The sequence below is a fragment of the Loxodonta africana genome, chromosome 16 (genome assembly GCF_030014295.1).
Source record: "Loxodonta africana isolate mLoxAfr1 chromosome 16, mLoxAfr1.hap2, whole genome shotgun sequence".
In the NCBI taxonomy this organism is placed as follows: Eukaryota; Metazoa; Chordata; class Mammalia; order Proboscidea; family Elephantidae; genus Loxodonta; species Loxodonta africana.
In genome coordinates this window covers 81,675,549-81,692,292 of record NC_087357.1, presented here as the reverse complement: position 1 = coordinate 81,692,292, position 16,744 = coordinate 81,675,549, and the positions used below count along the sequence as shown (strand labels likewise).

The window sequence follows — 16,744 nt, the reverse complement described above, 5'->3', positions numbered from 1 at the left end:
AACATTTATCTATTAGTAGAGAAGATAGGTTATAGAGATGAAGGAGAAGTAGGAGGAAAACTCGGAGAATGTTGCCCATGTAAGTCACAAGTAGAGAGTATTTCAGGATTAGGCAGTGTAAATGTGTCAAGTCAAATAACATGAGGGCTGGAAAATGTCCCCTAGGTTTAGCTACGTGGAGGCCATTGTTAACCTTATCGATGTGAAGCCAGACTGGAGTGGGCAGAAATGTAAATGGAGAGTGAAGAAATAATAAAGGTGAATTTAGAAAACACTTTCTAGAAGAGGATAGATGAGGCAGTAGCTGGATATGAACGGAGAGTCAAGTGAGGTTTTGTTTTTTTAAATTTTTTAATAAAACAAGGGAGCTCCGCACTGTGCACCTAAATGGTGAGCAACCAGGTAGAATGCCACTTCTGGGAAGTTTGTGTCGCTGATCCTTTTGTTTAAGATCACATGAGTCTCCTGCCTGTTTTTCTCTTTGTACTCTCTTTCCATTTATTTCTTCAAAACGTTTTTAAAATTTTTGGAAATAGTACATGCACATAGTCTTTTGAAAAGTGAAATGCAGGTCAGTACTCTCTTCTCCAAAGCCTTTGGGTCAGAAAGATTTTGGAATTGCAAAATTTTCAGATTTTGGAAAGGTAATCCAGCACATACTCTGAATATTATTGAATACTACCCTCATTAGGGTCTGGGATAACACCCAGTAATCAACCACATAAATATTCCTGCATTGAAGTATAATACTGTAGTCTTTGCGCCACTCATCTGCTACCCTAGTCCTGCACACCAGAAGCAGCTGCATATAATTCTTATGGTTGTTTCTTCTAATTGCTGCCATGTTTTCAAGTAACGTACTACTACTTCTTGATTTATAGATATTAAACATTATCAGTTGATTTTCTATTATACCGTCTCCCTTCTCCCCATCCTCTGGATTTAGTTATATCACAGTGTTGCTTATGTCATTATAATGTTTACACTATTATCAGTATTGAAATAGTGTTCATTTTAGAGCTGAATGATTACATTTTCCTTCTGTCGTTTTTTTTTTTTTTTGAGTTAATGATTTATATTTTTATTGGCGTGGTTTTTTCTCTCCGTTTTATTTTGGTGAAAATACACACACGTAAATATCTGCCAACACAACAGCTTCCACATTTACAATTCCATGACATTGATGTCATTTTTCATGTTGTATCACCATTATCTCTATCCTTTCCAAACTACAGGTATTCCGGGACTTAAGATGGGGTTCTGTTCCAGTGGCTCAGTCATAAGTTGGTTCTGATGTAAGTTGAATATCTTTTTTTTTTTAAGGTTTCATTGTTATTGCTTTTTATTATCAGTATCTTTATAAATCTGATCTTTATTTGTCTTTGGGAGTTGGAAACATTACATATAAACTTAGAGATATTTTAATACATACATAAAAAAATACATAAATCATAAGAATTTACTCCAGTGAGTTGGATGGCATTGGCATTTTGTCAGTTGCAGTAATAATTCCACTTGCGGAAGGTTTTGGATCATTTGGATTCCCCCTGGGAATGAAGATGACGTTTCTGGTCAGAAGATTAATGAGAGTTGTCTGTATGGTTGTAACATTGAACGTACGCGGGTGAGCATCTGAGGATGATAACGTCAGCAAGTTATGCGCTGCAACGTTATATGTAGTACGTGTCACTAACGATAAGATGTACTAAAAACCTGAAAAACAAGGTTCCTTGTGATTCGATTACATTGCAAGTCAGGAACTACCTGTGTTCGCTACCATTACCATAAACACTACAAAAACTCCACCTTCCCCCCGCCTCCTTCCCTCCTTTTCCTCCCTCCCTCCCCTGGTAACCATTAATAATCTTTGGTTTCTATATATTTGCTTATTTCCTGTAAGGGAGATCATACAGTATTAGTCCTTTTGTGACTGACATTTCATTCACATAATGTTTTCAGAGTTCATCTGTGTTTTGGCATGCATCTGAACTTCATCTGTCTTTACAGCTGCCTACTGATCCATTGTGTGTATATTCATGTTTTGTTTATCCATTCATCTGGTGGTGGATGTTGCGGTTGTTCCCACTTTTTGGCTATTGTGAAAAGTACTGCAGTGAACGTTGGTGTACAGGTTTCTGTTTGCATTCCTGCCTTCACTTCTTCCAGGTATATACCTAGGATTGGGATTGCCAGGTAACATTATAATTCTATGGTCAACTTTTTGAGGAATCACCAAACTTTTGCACAGTCACTGCACCATTTTACATTCCCACCAGAAGGTTCCAGTTTCTCCATGATCTTTGCAACACCTGTTGTTTTTTTGATCATTGCCATTCCAATGAAGGGGAGGTGATATCTGATCATGGTTTTGATTTGCATCTCTCTAATGAAAGGAACCCTGGTTTAATGAAAGGAACCCTGGTCCGCAGTGGTTAAAGTGCTTGTTTGCTAACTGAAAGGTCTGAGGTTCAAACCCACCAGCCGCCCTAGAGGAGAAAGATGTGGTAGTTTGCTTCTGTAAAGATTACAGCCTTGGAAACCCTATGGGGCAGTTCTACCCTGTCCTATAGAGTCGCTGTGAGTCAGAATCCACTCGATGGCAATAGGGGAATAGCTAATGATGTTGAACATCCTTTCATATGTTTGTTGGCTATTAAAATATCTTCTTTGGTGAACTGTTCACATCCTTTGCCCATTTTTTGATTGGTTGTTTGTCTTTTTGTTGTTAAGTTGTAGAAATTTTATATATATCTTGGATATTAGGCTCTTATCTGATAGATAACGACAATAACAATAAAAAAACCAAACCCAATATCATTGAGTCAATTCTGACTCATAGCGACACTATAGGACAGAGTGGAGCTGTCCCATATGGTTTCCAGGGAGCACCTGTAGGATTTGAATTATTGACCTTTTGGTTAGTAGCCGTAGCTCATAACCACTACACCACCAGGGTTTCCATCTGATTGATCTCAAAAATTTTCTTCCCATCTGTAGGTAATCTTTTCACTTTGTTGAAAAAGTTGGCATGATTTTTAATGTACTTCCCCATAGTCCTTCTGAGGTGTCCATGATATCAGCCACTCTGTCTTCACTGTTGAGACTGCTTTATCCTGGGGACCTGCCCCTGGAAGTGAACTATGTCAGCTCTGTTATGTATTGATACTCTCTAGGCCCTGTTGTACAGCTACAGTTCTGGAAATCCACTTTGTAACTTTCCTGAATTTCCTAAAAAATATTTTTTTGTGCTTTTGGTGAAAGTTTACACAGCAAATTAAGTTCTCATTTAACATAACATTTTGTATATTGTTTAGTGACAATGAATACATTTTTCACAATGTGTCAACATTCTCATTTCTATTCTGGTTGTTCCATTTCCATTAATCTAGCTTCCCTGCCCACCCCCTCACCCCCCCCCAACCCCCCATCTTACCTTCCCATCCTTCTTTAGGGTAAATGTTGACTGTTTGGTCTCATATAGATGATTTTATATATATATTATTGTGTTTTTGGTCAAAGTTTACACAGGAAATTAGGTTCTCATTTAACAATTTCTATACATATTGTTCAGTGACATTGGTTGTATTCTTCATAATATATCAGCATTCTTGTTACTTCCATTTTGGTGGTCTAGGGTAAATGTTAACCATTTTTTTTTTAATAATTTTTATTGTGCTTTAAGTGAAAGTTTGCAAATCAAGTCAGTCTGTCACATATAAGCTTATATACACCTTACTCCATACTCCCACTTACTCTCCCCCAATGAGTCAGCCCGCTCCCTCCTTCCAGTCTCTCCTTTCGTGACAATTTTGCCAGTTTCTAACCCTCTCTACCCTCCCATCTCCCCTGCAGACAGGAGACGCCAACACAATCTCAAGTGTCCACCTGATACAAGTAGCTCACTCTTCATTAGCATCTTTCGCCAACCCATTGTCCAGTCCCTTCCATATCTGATAAGTTGTCTTCGGGAGTGGTTCCTGTCCTGGGCCAACAGAAGGTTTGGGGACCATGATCGCCGGGATTCCTCTACTCTCAGTCAGACCATTAAGTCTGGTGTTTTTATGAGAATTTGGGGTCTGCATCCCACTGATCTCCTGCTCCCTCAGGGGTTCTCTGTTGTGCTCCCTGTCAGGGCAGTCATTGGTTGTGGCCGGGCACCATCTAGTTCTTCTGGTCTCAGGATGATGTAAGTCTCTGGTTCATGTAGCCCTTTCTGTCTCTTGGGCTCATAGTTATTGTGTGACCTTGGTGTTCTTCATTCTCCTTTGATCCAGGTGGGTTGAGACCAATTGATGCATCTTAGATGGCTGCTTGTTAGCTTTTAAGACCCCAGACGCCACACTTCAAAGTGGGATGCAGAATGTTTTGATAATAGAATTATTTTGCCAGTTGACTTAGAAGTCTCCTTAAGCCATAGTCCCCAAACTGCCGCCCTTGCTCCGCTGACCTCTGAAGCATTCAGTTTATCCCGGAAACTTCTTTGCTTTTGGTCCAGTCCAATTGAGCTGACCTTCCCTGTATTGAGTATTGTCCTTCCCTTCACCTAAAGTAGTTCTTATCTACTAACTAATCAGTAAATAACCCTCTCCCACCCTCCCTCCCTCCCTCCCCTCCTCGTAACCACAAAAGAATGTGCTCTTCTCAGTTTATACTATTTCTCAAGATCTTATAATAGTGGTCTTATACAATATTTGTCCTTTTGCATCTGACTAATTTCAGTCAGCGTAATGCCTTCCAGGTCCCTCCGTGTTATGAAATGTTTCACCGATTCGTCACTGTTCTTTATCGATGCGTAGTATTCCATTGTGTGAGTATACCACAATTTATTTAACCGTTCATCTGTTGATGGACACTTTGGTTGCTTCCAGCTTTTTGCTATTGTAAACAGAGCTGCAATAAACATGGGTGTGCATATATCTGTTCGTGTGAAGGCTCTTATTTCTCTAGGGTATATTCCGAAGAGTGGGATTTCTGGGTTGTATGGTAGTTCTGTGTCTAACTTTTTAAGAAGACGCCAGATAGATTTCCAAAGTGGTTGTAGCATTTTACATTCCCACCAGCAGTGTATAAGAGTTCCAGTCTCTCCGCAGCCTCTCCAGCATTTATTATTTTGTGTTTTTTGGATTAATGCCAGCCTTGTTGGAGTGAGATGGAATCTCATCGTAGTTTTAATTTGCATTTCTCTAATGGCTAATGATCGAGAGCATTTTCTCATGTATCTGTTAGCTGCCTGAATATCTTCTTTAGTAAAGTGTGTGTTCATATCCTTTGCCCACTTTTTGACTTGGTTGTTTGTCTTTTTCTGATTGAGTTTTGACAGAATCATATAGATTTTAGAGATCAGGCGCTGGTTGGAGATGTCATAGCTGAAAATTCTTTCCCAGTCTGTAGGTGGTCTTTTTACTCTTTTGGTGAAGTCTTTAGATGAGCATAGGTGTTCGATTTTTAGGAGCTCCCAGTTATCTGGTTTCTCTTTGTCATTTTTGGTAATGTTTTGTATTCTGTTTATGCCTTGTATTAGGGCTCCTAACGTTGTCCCTATTTTTTCTTCCATGATCTTTATCGTTTTAGTCTTTATGTTTAGGTCTTTGATCCACTTGGAGTTAGTTTTTGTGCGTGGTGTGAGGTATGGGTCCTGTTTCATTTTTTTGCAAATGGATATCCAGTTATGCCAGCACCATTTGTTAAAAAGACTTTCTTTTCCCCAAATAACTGACACTGGGCCTTTGTCAAATATCAACTGCTCATATGTGGATGGATTTATATGTGGGTTCTCAATTCTGTTCCATTGGTCTATGTGCCTGTTGTTGTACCAGTACCAGGCTGTTTTGACTACTGTGGCTCTATAATAGGTTCTAACAGGCCGACTGAGGCCTCCCACTTTCTTCTTTTTCAGTAATGCTTATTGGGGGCTTCTTTCCCTTCTATATGAAGTTGGTGATTTGTTTCTCCATCACATTAAAAAATGTCATTGGAATTTGGATCGGAAGTGCATTATACGTATAGATGGCTTTTGGTAGAATAGACATTTTTACTATGTTAAGTCTTCCTATCCATGAACAAGGTATGTTTTTCCACTTAAGTAGGTCCTTTTTAGTTTCTTGCAGTAGTACTTTGTAGTTTTCTTTGTATAGGTCTTTTACATCTTCGGTAAGATTTATTCCTAAGTATTTTATCTTCTTGGGGGCTACTGTGAATGGTATTGATTTGGTTGTTTCCTCTTCGATGTTCTTTTTGTTGATGTAGAGGAATCCAAGTGATTTTTGTATGTTTATCTTATAACCTGAGACTCTGCCAAACTCTTCTATTAGTTTCAGTAGTTTTCTGGAGGATTCCTTAGGGTTTTCTGTGTATAAGATCATGTCATCTGCAAATAGAGATAATTTTACTTCTTCTTTGCCAATCCAGATGCCCTTTATTTCTTTGTCTAGCCTAATTGCTCTGGGTCAGACCTCTAGCACAATGTTGAATAAGAGCGGTGATAAAGGGCATCCTTGTCTGGTTCCCGTTCTCAAGGGAAATGCTTTCAGGTTCTCTGCATTTAGAGTGATGTAGGCTGTTGGCTTTGTATAAAAATTTGTATAGATGCCCTTTATTATGAGTGTTAACCATTTGATTTCATGTAAACGATTATTTTGAGGAGCACAGCACTGACGGGTGACTTTATTTTATGGGCCAATCTGTCTGAAAGGTGACCTTTGGGAGTGGTTTGAGTTCCAAGTTTAAAGAGTATCTCAGGGCAGTAGTCTCGGGGGTTCATCAGTCTCTACTGGTCCAATAAGTCTGGCCTTTAGGAGTTTGAGTTTTGTTCTATATTTTTCTCCCATTCTATCTGGAACCATCTATTGAGTCCCTGGTTGAAACGGTTGGTAGTGGTAGCTGGATACCGTCTAGTTCTTCTGGCCTCAAGGTAGATGATGTCATTGTTCATGTAGACTTGATTCTGTAGACGAGCATCTTCTTTGAATCTTCAGTTTCCTTCGTCTTAGCTCCAGATGAGTAGAGACCAGTAGTTGGATCATATAGGTGATTTTTTTAAAAGAGCACAGTACTTGCAGGTTATATTGTTTGTGAGTCAAGCTGAGGTTTAACTGAAAGGGGACCTCTGGGAGTGGTTTCAGTTCCAAGTTCAAAGGGTATCACAGGGTAATAGTCTCAGAAGTTTCTCTAGTATCTACTGGTCTAGTAAGTCTGTTGTTTCTTAAGAACTTGAATTTTGTTCTGCATTTTTCTCCCCTTCTATCTGGCTTCATCTGTTGTGTCCCTGGTTAGAACGGTTGGTACTGGTAGCCAGGCACCAACTCGTTCTTCTAGTCTTAGGATAGAGGAAGCCGTGGTTTGTGTAGACCATTAGTCCTGTAGAGTAGTTTCGTCTTTGATAAACTACTCTTTTGATTGTTTCCTTCTTTCTCTTTTGCTCCAGGTGAGTAGAGACCACCAATAGTTGTATCTTAGATGGTCACTCACAAGCTTGTAAGACCCCAGATGCTACTCACCAAACTAGGATGTAGAACATAAATTTTGTGCACTGTGTTATACCAATTGACTGAGTTGTCTTAAGCCTTCAAATCCAGTAAACCAATCCCGTGAGATGTTTGGTTATGTTTAAGATGTCTCTGTAACTGTGCCCACTACATGCTTTATTATATATATATGAATATATATGCAGCACTCATAAACGTGTGTACATATGCCTACTGAATGAATAACTTCATTTATAAGGATCAGCACAAAGCTGGCTCCTATGAGGTGGAGGTTAAAGATATCCTAAATGTCCAGTTTTTCCCAAAATGTTGTACTGCTCCATCATCTCTAACATCCAGTACTCCTCTTCCCCTCAGTACTCTCCTTCCCGTCTTTGGGTTCTGTAATTCAGTGCAACATCTCACAGAACTCAAAAACCGTATCAAGGAAATGGGTCCTGTGGTCGTGGAGTTTGACAAGTCCCAAATTCATGGGTCAGGTGTAGGTTTCTCCCGACCCACATGGTCGCAGGGGCTGATGAACCCAAACTTGCAGTTCATATCATAGGCTGCTGTCTCACAAGGCTGTGGAAGCTGGCTTATCAGGTCAGACAGGCAGGCCCCTGGCTCAGGTCCCGAGAACTAGATGCTGGATCCTGATGCAGAGAGTAAAAGCCCCACCAGTGCATTCACATAGGTACCTTAGCCAGAGGCCACACCCCAGTGAAGGGTGTAACTTGAGTAAGGGTGGGACTTGAGTCACACCCTCCTGCAAGTCTGGGACCCAAGACACACCCCACACCAGTCCTGCCTCATCAACATGTAGAGGTTAGGATCCACAACATATAAAATGGTGGACAGCCACACAATACTGGGAACCATGGCTGTCTTAGGCTGAGTTCTCTAGAGAAGCAAAACCAGTAAAGTGTGTAAATAGAGAGAGAGAGAGAATTAAGGAAACGGCTCACATGATTATAGAGGCTGGAATGTCCCAAGTCTGTGGATCGGGATAGAGGCTTCTCTTGATTCATATAGCCCCGTGGGCTGGCATACCCAAAACCAGCAGGTCACGGAGAACAGGGCTTTTGTTTACAGGCTCTGAAGATTCATGAATCCCAAGATTGCGGGCAAGATCGCAAGGCTTCTTCTGATACACGTAGTTGCAGGGGCTAGTGAACCCAAGGTTAGGAAGTCAGAGAGCAGGGCCCCTGCTCTGAGGCTGTGAAGATCGATGAATCCCAAGATCAGCAGATAATCTGGTAGCTCGAGTCCCAAGAGCCTGAGGTCAGATGAACAGGAGGCACCTGCAGGATCCAGAGCAAGGAAAAGTTTCCATCAAATGCAGGACACATCCCCAATGAGACACCCTTTTAACTGGATACTCACAGCAGATTCCATCGTGGGAGTGATCACATATAAGCATTGAGAATCATGGCTGAGCCATCTTGACACACAACCCCAATTGCCACCGGTTCCATATATCTTTGCATAGTTCCATCCAGCCATTGTGTGTGAATCACAAACCATGGCTAGAAAGGCCACATTGAGTACTTCATTGCACTGCACTTACTTATACATGTACGTGTGTGTAGTCACATGTGTCTTCCTATACACTTAAATGCATACATATCTACCTGTGTAACCACACATATTTTTTGGCTGTTATTGCAAAATTGTATGTTTTACCATTTACCAAAAACGTCCCTTATTCTTGTGTACTTCTCTTTGCGTTTATTTTAATTTTTATTGTGCTTTAAGTGAAAGTTCACAAATCAAGCGTCTCTCATAAAAAAAATTTATATACACCTTGCTTTATACTCCTATTACTCTCCCCCTAATGAGACAGCACACCCCTTCCCTCCACTGTTTATTTTTGTGTCCATTCTGCCAGCTTCTGACCCCCTCTGCCCTCTCATCTCTCCTCCAGATAGGAGATGCCAGCATAGTCTCATGTGTCTACTTGATCAAAGAAGCTCATTCTTCACCAGTATGATTTTCTGTCACATTGGCCAGTCCAATCCTTGTCTGAAGAGTTGGCTTTGGGAATGGTTGTCTTGGGCTAACAGAAGGTCTGGGGACCATGACCACTGGGGTTCTTAATGGTCTCAGTCAGACCATTAGGTCTAGTCTTTTTGTGAGAATCTGGGGTCTGCATCCCACTTCTTTCCTGCTCCCTCAAGGGTTCTCTGTTGTGTTCCCTGTCAGGACAGTCATCGGTTGTAGTCAGGTGCCATCTAGTTCTTCTGGTCTCAGACTGATGTAGCCTCTGGCTTACGTGGCCCTTTCTGTCTCTTGGGTTCATAATTACCTTGTGTCTTTGGTGTTCTTCATTCTCCTTTGGTCCAGGTGGGTTGAGATCAACTGATGCGTCTTAGATGGCTGCTTGCCAGCGTTTAAGACCCCAGATGCCATTCTCCAAAGTGGGAAGCAGAATGTTTTCTTAATAGATTTTCTTATGCCAATTGACTTAGATGTCCCCTGAAACCATGGTCCCCAAATCCCTGCCCCTGCTACACTGGGCTTGGAATCATTCAGTTTATTCAGGATGATCCTCTGCTTTTGGTTTAGTCCAGTTGTACTGACCTCTTCTGTATTGTGTGTTGTCTTTCCCATCACCTAAATTTGTTCTTATTTATTATCTAATTAGTAAGCACCCCTCTCTCCCTCCCTTCTTCCCTCTTCTCATAACCCTCAGAGAATATTTTCTTCTCTGTTTAAGCTATTTCTCAAGTTCTTATAATAGTGGTCTTATATAATATTTGTCCTTTTACAGCTGACTAATTTCACTCAGCATAATGCCTTCCAGATTCCTTCATGTTATGAAATGTTTCACAGATTCGTTACTGTTCTTTATTGATGTGTAGTATTCCATTGTCTGAATATACCATCATTTATTTATCCATTTATCTGTTGATGAGCACCTTGGTTGCGTCCATCTTTTTGCTCTTGTAAACGGTGCTGCAGTGAACATAGGTGTGCATATATTTGTGTAAAGGCTCTTATTTTTCTAGGATATATTCCAAGGAGTGGGATTGCTGGATTGTATGGTAGTTCTATTTCTAGCTTTTTAAGGAAGTGTGAAATTGATTTCCAAAGTGGTTGCACCATTTTACATTCCTACCAGCAGTGTGTAAGTGTTCCAGTCTCTCCACAACCTCTCCAACATTTATTATTTTGTGTTTTTTGGATTAATGCCAGCCTTGTTGGAGTGAGATGAAATCTCATTGTAGTTTTGATCTGCATCTCTCTAATGGCTAATGATTGTGAGCATTTCCTCATGTATCTGTTAGCTACCTGAATGTCTTCTTTAGTAAAGTGTCTGTTCATATCTTTTGCCCATGTTTGTCTTTTTGTAGTTGAGTTTTTGCACTATCATGTAGATTTTAGAGATCAGGCACTGATCAGAAATGTCATAGCTAATATTTTTTCCCAGTCTGTAGGTAATCTTTTTACTTTTGCTGAAGTCTTTGGATGAGCATAGGTGTTTGATTTTTAGGAGCTCCCAGTTATCTAGTTTTTCTTCTGGATTGTTAGTAATGTTTTATATAGTGTTTATGCCATGTATTAGGGCTCCTAACGTTGTCCCTTTTTTTTCCTCCGTGATCTTTATCGTTTTAGATTTTATATTTAGGTCTTTGATCCATTTTGAGTTAGTTTTTGTGCATGGAGTGAGGTATGGGTCTTGTTTCACTTTTCTACAGATGGATATCCCGTGATGCCAGCATCAATTGTTAAAAAGACTATCTTTACCCTATTTAACTGACTTTGGGACTTTGTCACATATCAGCTGCTCATATGTGGATGGAGTTATATCAGATTCTCAATTCTGTTCCATTGGTCTATGTGTCTGTTGTTGTACCAGTAACATGCTGTTTTGACTACTGTGGCAGTATGATAGTTTCAAAAATCAGGTAGAGTGAGGCCTCCCACTTTGTTCTTCTTTTTCATTAATGCTTTACTTGTTTGGGGCTCCTTTCCATTCTGTATGCAGTTGATGATTTGTTTCTCCATCGCATTAAAGAATGTCATTGGAATTTGGATCAGAATTGCATTGTATCTAAAGATGGCTTTTGGTAGAATAGGCATTTTTACAATGTTAAGTTTTCCTGTCAGTAAGCAAGGCATGTTTTTCCACTCATTCTGGTCTCTTTTGGTTTCTTGCAGTAGTGTTTTGTAGTTTGCTCTAAGTCTTTTACATCTCTGGTAAGATTTATTCCTAAGTATTTTATCTTCCTTGGGGGCTACTGTAAATGGTATTGATTTGGTGATTTCCTCTTCGATGTTCTTTTTGTTGGTTTACCTTGGAATCCAACTGATTTTTGTATGTTTACCTTGTATCCTGATCCTCTGCTGAACTCTTCTATTAGTTTCAGTAGTTTTTTTGAGGATTCATTAGGGTTTTTCTGTGTATAAGATCATGTCATCTGCAAATAGAGATACCTTTACTTCTTCCTTGCCAATCTGGATGCCCTTTCTTTCTTTATCTAGCGTAATTGCTCTGGCTAGGACCTCCAACCCAAAGTTGAATAAGAGTGGTGATAAAGGGCATCCTTGTCTGGTTCCCGATCTTAAGGGGAATGCTTTCAGACTCTCTCCATTTAGGATGATGTTGGCTGTGGGCTTTGTATAATTACCCTTTATTATGTTGAGGAATTTTCCTCTCTTCCTATTTTGCTGACAGTTTTTTGTTTTTTTTTTTTGTCCTGAATGGGTGTTGAACTTTGTCAGATGCCTTTTCTGCATCAATTGATAAAATCATGTGGTTTTTGTCTTTTGTTTTATTTATATGGTGGATTACATTAATTGTTTTCCTAATTTTGAACCATCCCTGCATACCTGGTATGATTCCCATTTGGTCATGGTGAATTTTTTTTTGGTATGTTGTTGCATTCTCTTGACTAAAATTTTATTGAGTATTTTTGCATCTAAGTTCATAAGGGATATAGGTCTGTAATTTTCCTTTTCTGTGGTATCTTTAGCTGGTTTGGTATCAGGGATATATTGGCTTCATATAATGAATTTGGGAATATTCTGGCCTTTTCTATGCTCTGAAATACTGTTAGTAGTAGTGTTAATACTTGTCTGAAAGTTTGGTAGAACTCTGCAGTGAAGCCGTCCAAGCCAGGGCTTTTTTCGGGGGGAGAGTTTTTTGATTACCTTTTCAATCTCTTCTTTTGTTGGTGGTTTATTTAATTGTTCTACCTCTGTTTGTGTTAGTTTATGTAGGTAGTGTGTGTGTAGAAATTCATCCATTTCTTCTAGGTTTTCAAATTTGTTAGCGTACAATTTTTCGTAGTAACCTGATATGATTCTTATTTTTTCAGTTGGGTCTGTTGTGATATCGCCCATTTCATTTCTTATTCAGGTTATTTGCTTCCTCTCCTGTTTTTCTTTTGTCAGTTTGGCCAGTGGTTTATCAATTTTGTCACTTTTTTCAAAGAACCAGCTTTTGGTCTTGTTAACTTTTTCAATTGTTTCTCTGTTCTTTATTTCATTTATTTCTGCTCTAGTTTTTATTATTTGCTTTCTTCTGGTGCCTGAGGGTTTCCTTTGTTGCTCTCTATTTGTTCAAGTTGTAGGGATAATTCTTTGATTTGATACCTGTCTTCTTTTTGGATGTGTGCATTTATTGATATAAATTGGCCTCTGACCACCGCTTTTTAGCTGTGTCCCAAAGGTTCTGATAGGAAATGTTTTCATTCTCATTGGATTCTCTGAATTTCTTTATTCCATCCTTAATGCCTTCTATAATCCAGTCTTTTTTGTGCAGGGTATTGTTCAGTTTCCAAGTGTTTGATTTTTTTTCCCTGCTTTTCCTGTTACTGATTTCCACTTTTATGGCCTTATGGTCAGAGAAGATGCTTTGTAATATTTCAATGTTTTGGATTCTGCTAAGGCTTGCTTTATGACCTAATATATGGTCTATTCTAGAGAATGTTCAATGTGCACTAGAAAAGAACGTATACTTGTTTGCTCTTGGGTGGAGTGTTCTGTATATGTCTACAAGGTCAAGTTGGTTGATTGTGGCATTTAGATCTTCTGTGTCTTTATTGAGCTTCTTTCTGAAAGTCCACCCTTCACCGAAAGTGGTGTGTTGAAGTCTCCTACTATAATTGTGGCACTGTCTCACTTTTCAGTGCTGATAGAGTTTGTTTTATGTATCTTGCAGCCCTGTCAGTGGGTGCATAAATATTTAATATGTACCCAACGACAGGACTGCAAGATACATATCGTCCTGGTATATTGTCCCCTTAATCATTATGTAGTGTCCTTCCTTATCTTTTGTGGTGGATTTAACTTTAAAGTCTATTTTGTCAGAAATTAATATTGCCACTCCTGCTTATTTTTGATTGTTGTTAGCTTGATATATTTTTTTCCATCCTTTGAGTTTTAGTTTGTGTCTCTACGTCTAAGGTGCATCTCTTGTAGGTAGCACATAGACGGATTGTGTTTTTTAATCCATTCTGCCGCTCTCTGTCTTTTTTTTTGGTGCACTTAGTTCATTTACATCCAGTGTAATTATAGATATGTGTTTAGTGTTGCCGTTTAGATGTCTTTTTTTGTGTTGTCGACAGTTTCTTTTTGCCACTTCATTTTTTGTGTTGAGTAGTTTATGTATTGTCTTTTCCCTATATTTATTGTTGTTGATTTTGTTTCTGCTGAGTCTCTATCTTTTTCCTGTATTTTATCTTGATGTGTAGGGTAGTTTGCCTCCTTTGTCGTTACCTTAATATTTACCCCTATTTTTCTAAATTTAAACCTAACTTTTATTTCTTTGTATCACCTTGTCTCCCTCTCTGTATGAAAGACCTATGACTACATTTCTTAGTCGCTCTTTATTGTTTTAATTTCTCCTTTTACATAATAGCATTGCTGTTTCCCTGTTGTGAACGTTTTTCTTTTTTTAATCTTGATTTTGTTTTGTGATTGTCTGGTTGACATATGATTGCTCTGTCCTGTGTTCTAGTCGTGTGTTGGTATGTGATATTATTGAGTTTCTAGCCAAAGAACTCCATTTAGTATTTCTTGTAGTATTGGTTTGGTTTTTATGAATTCCCTAAACTTCTCTTTATCTGGAAATGTCCTAATTTCTCCCTCACATTTGAGAGACAGTTTTGCTGGATATATGATTCTTGGCTGGCTGTTTTTTCCCTTTAATACTTTTTATCAGTCATCCCATTGCCTTCTTGCCTGCATGGTTTCTGCCGAGTAGTCCAAGCTTATTCTTATTGACTCTCCTTTGTAGGTGACTTTTCATTTATCCCTAGCTGTTTTTAAAATTCTCTCTTTATCTTTGGTTTTGGCAGGTTTGATTATAACACGTCTTGGTGACTTTCTTTTCAAATCTACCTTACGTGGAGTTCGATGAGCATCTTGACTAGATATCGTCTCATCTTTCATGATATTAGGGAAGTTTTCTGCCAACAAATCTTCAACAATTCTCTTTGTATTTTCTGTTTCCCTCCCTGTTCTGGTACTCCAGTCACTCGTAGGTTATTTCTCTTGATAAAGTCCCACATGTTTCTTAAGATTATTTTTTAAAATTCTTTATCTGATTTTTCTTCCAATATATTGGTGCCAAGTGCTTTATCTTCAAGTTCACGAACTCTGCCTTCCAGTTGCTCAGTTGTGCTCCTCTGACTTTCTAATGAGTCGTCTAATTCTGTAATTTTAATTGCTGTCTCTCTATGGATTCTTGCAGCTTATTAAATTTTTCATTATTTTCTTGGAAAACCTTTTAAATTTCTTCAACCACTTATCTGTGTGTTCCTTCCTTTGTTTCACGTATTGCCTGATCTCCTTCCTAATTTCATTCCTGATGTCTTCAAGAGTTCTGTATATTAATCTTTTGAATTCTGCTTCTGGTCATTCCAGGAAGGCACCTTCTTCTAGAAGATGTATTGATTCTTTGTTTTGAGAGCTTGTTGAGGCGATCATGGTCTGTTTCTTTATGTGACTTGATATTGACTGTTGTCTTTGAGCCATCTATAAGTTATTGTATTAGTTTGTTTTATGTTTGCTTACTGTATCGTAGCTTCTTTGTTTTGTTTTGTTTTGTTTTCATATGCCAAAATGGGTTGCTTGAGTGAGCTAGCATGATTATTTTCGGCTTTGGAGCTCTGAGGTCCAGTCAGCAGATGGCTAGAGCTATTATCAGGTATATCAGTCTAGGATTGCATTCACTTTTCATGTGTGAATTCAGTTCAGGTGTCCAGGTATCTGATCATCAAGTGTGTGCTACAGGCTCTGTCCTACAGTCTTAGAGGGGCAGGTTTGATTGGTGTAGGGACTGGTATTTGTTTGCAGCAGGGGGTCACACTCTGAACAAGGCAGGGGACTGAGATTGTCCCCCAAGTATTTCTGAGGAAAGTACATCCCTCTTCCCTAGAGCTTACAGGTGGGTGGGTTCTGCAGATGGACCATGGGCACCCAGTGTTTTCGGTTGTAAGGGCTCAGAGGTACCAGTTATCCTTGGACTCGTGTTGCGGGTGGCTGGGTGACCAGAGTGGAGCCACCAGTCCTTAGGCACCTGCTGTAGGTAGGTGAGGACCCTTCCGCAGGCAAAGCAGTGTCAAACATGAAATACCCACCTCTCCACTGTGCAGCTGAAACAGTTGTAGCCTGCCAACAAGGGCCTATTCTTTTGAAATAGGCCTGCTCAGGTCCATGCAGGGAGAAAAGGTATTCAAAGTCCATGGACCATTTATGCCTGGACAGGGGCTGCTTCTGTCCTGAGCTCCCCCAGTTAGAGGAGCTGGAATATTATCTTTTCCCCCAATTGTGAATTTATTCCTTGTCCAAGGCCAGGAGGTGGCTCCAGGCGCTCAACAGGGCCTATCTCAGGCCTGGGGAAATGAACCGCCACTGAAGCCTGCTTGGGGGTGGGGGCACAGTAAAATATACACACGTTCTTAGCTTTTGCCAAGAGTGCCGCTCTTCTCTGGCTCTGGAGGTACGAGTAGGCTGTGCGTCTGGCTCCTTTTCCCTGAGGAAACTGCGGCCACATGCCACTACCAGCCTGCTGCAGCCACTTCTGGGAATAGTGCCTGAGGGATCCCGGCGATTCAGGTTCGGTAACTCCTCTCTGCTTGTGAACCACCTCTCCCTCTCCCTTCCACTGAGTCCATTTTCTAAGTTTTCCTTTGATATTTAGGGTTCCTAGCTTGTCATAAATATACTCGTTTCACTTGTTTTTTCGGGTCTGTGTTGTAAGAGGAAACCCTGATGGCATAGTGGTTAAGTGCTATGGCTGCTAGCCAAAAGGCCAGCAGTTCACATCC

The 16,744-nt window shown here is 39.8% G+C and overlaps 1 protein-coding gene across 2 annotated transcripts in view; it reads left to right on the top strand.

Moving 5' to 3' along the window:
* Positions 1-16,744, top strand: part of MARCHF8 (membrane associated ring-CH-type finger 8) — a 164,777-nt gene that overhangs the window by 16,135 nt on the left and 131,898 nt on the right. For both annotated transcript variants that reach the window (XM_064269819.1, XM_023547152.2), the window contains exon 2: positions 1,236-1,295. The gene's annotated coding sequence lies outside the window, so the exon portion shown is untranslated. The remainder of the gene's footprint in view (positions 1-1,235; positions 1,296-16,744) is intronic.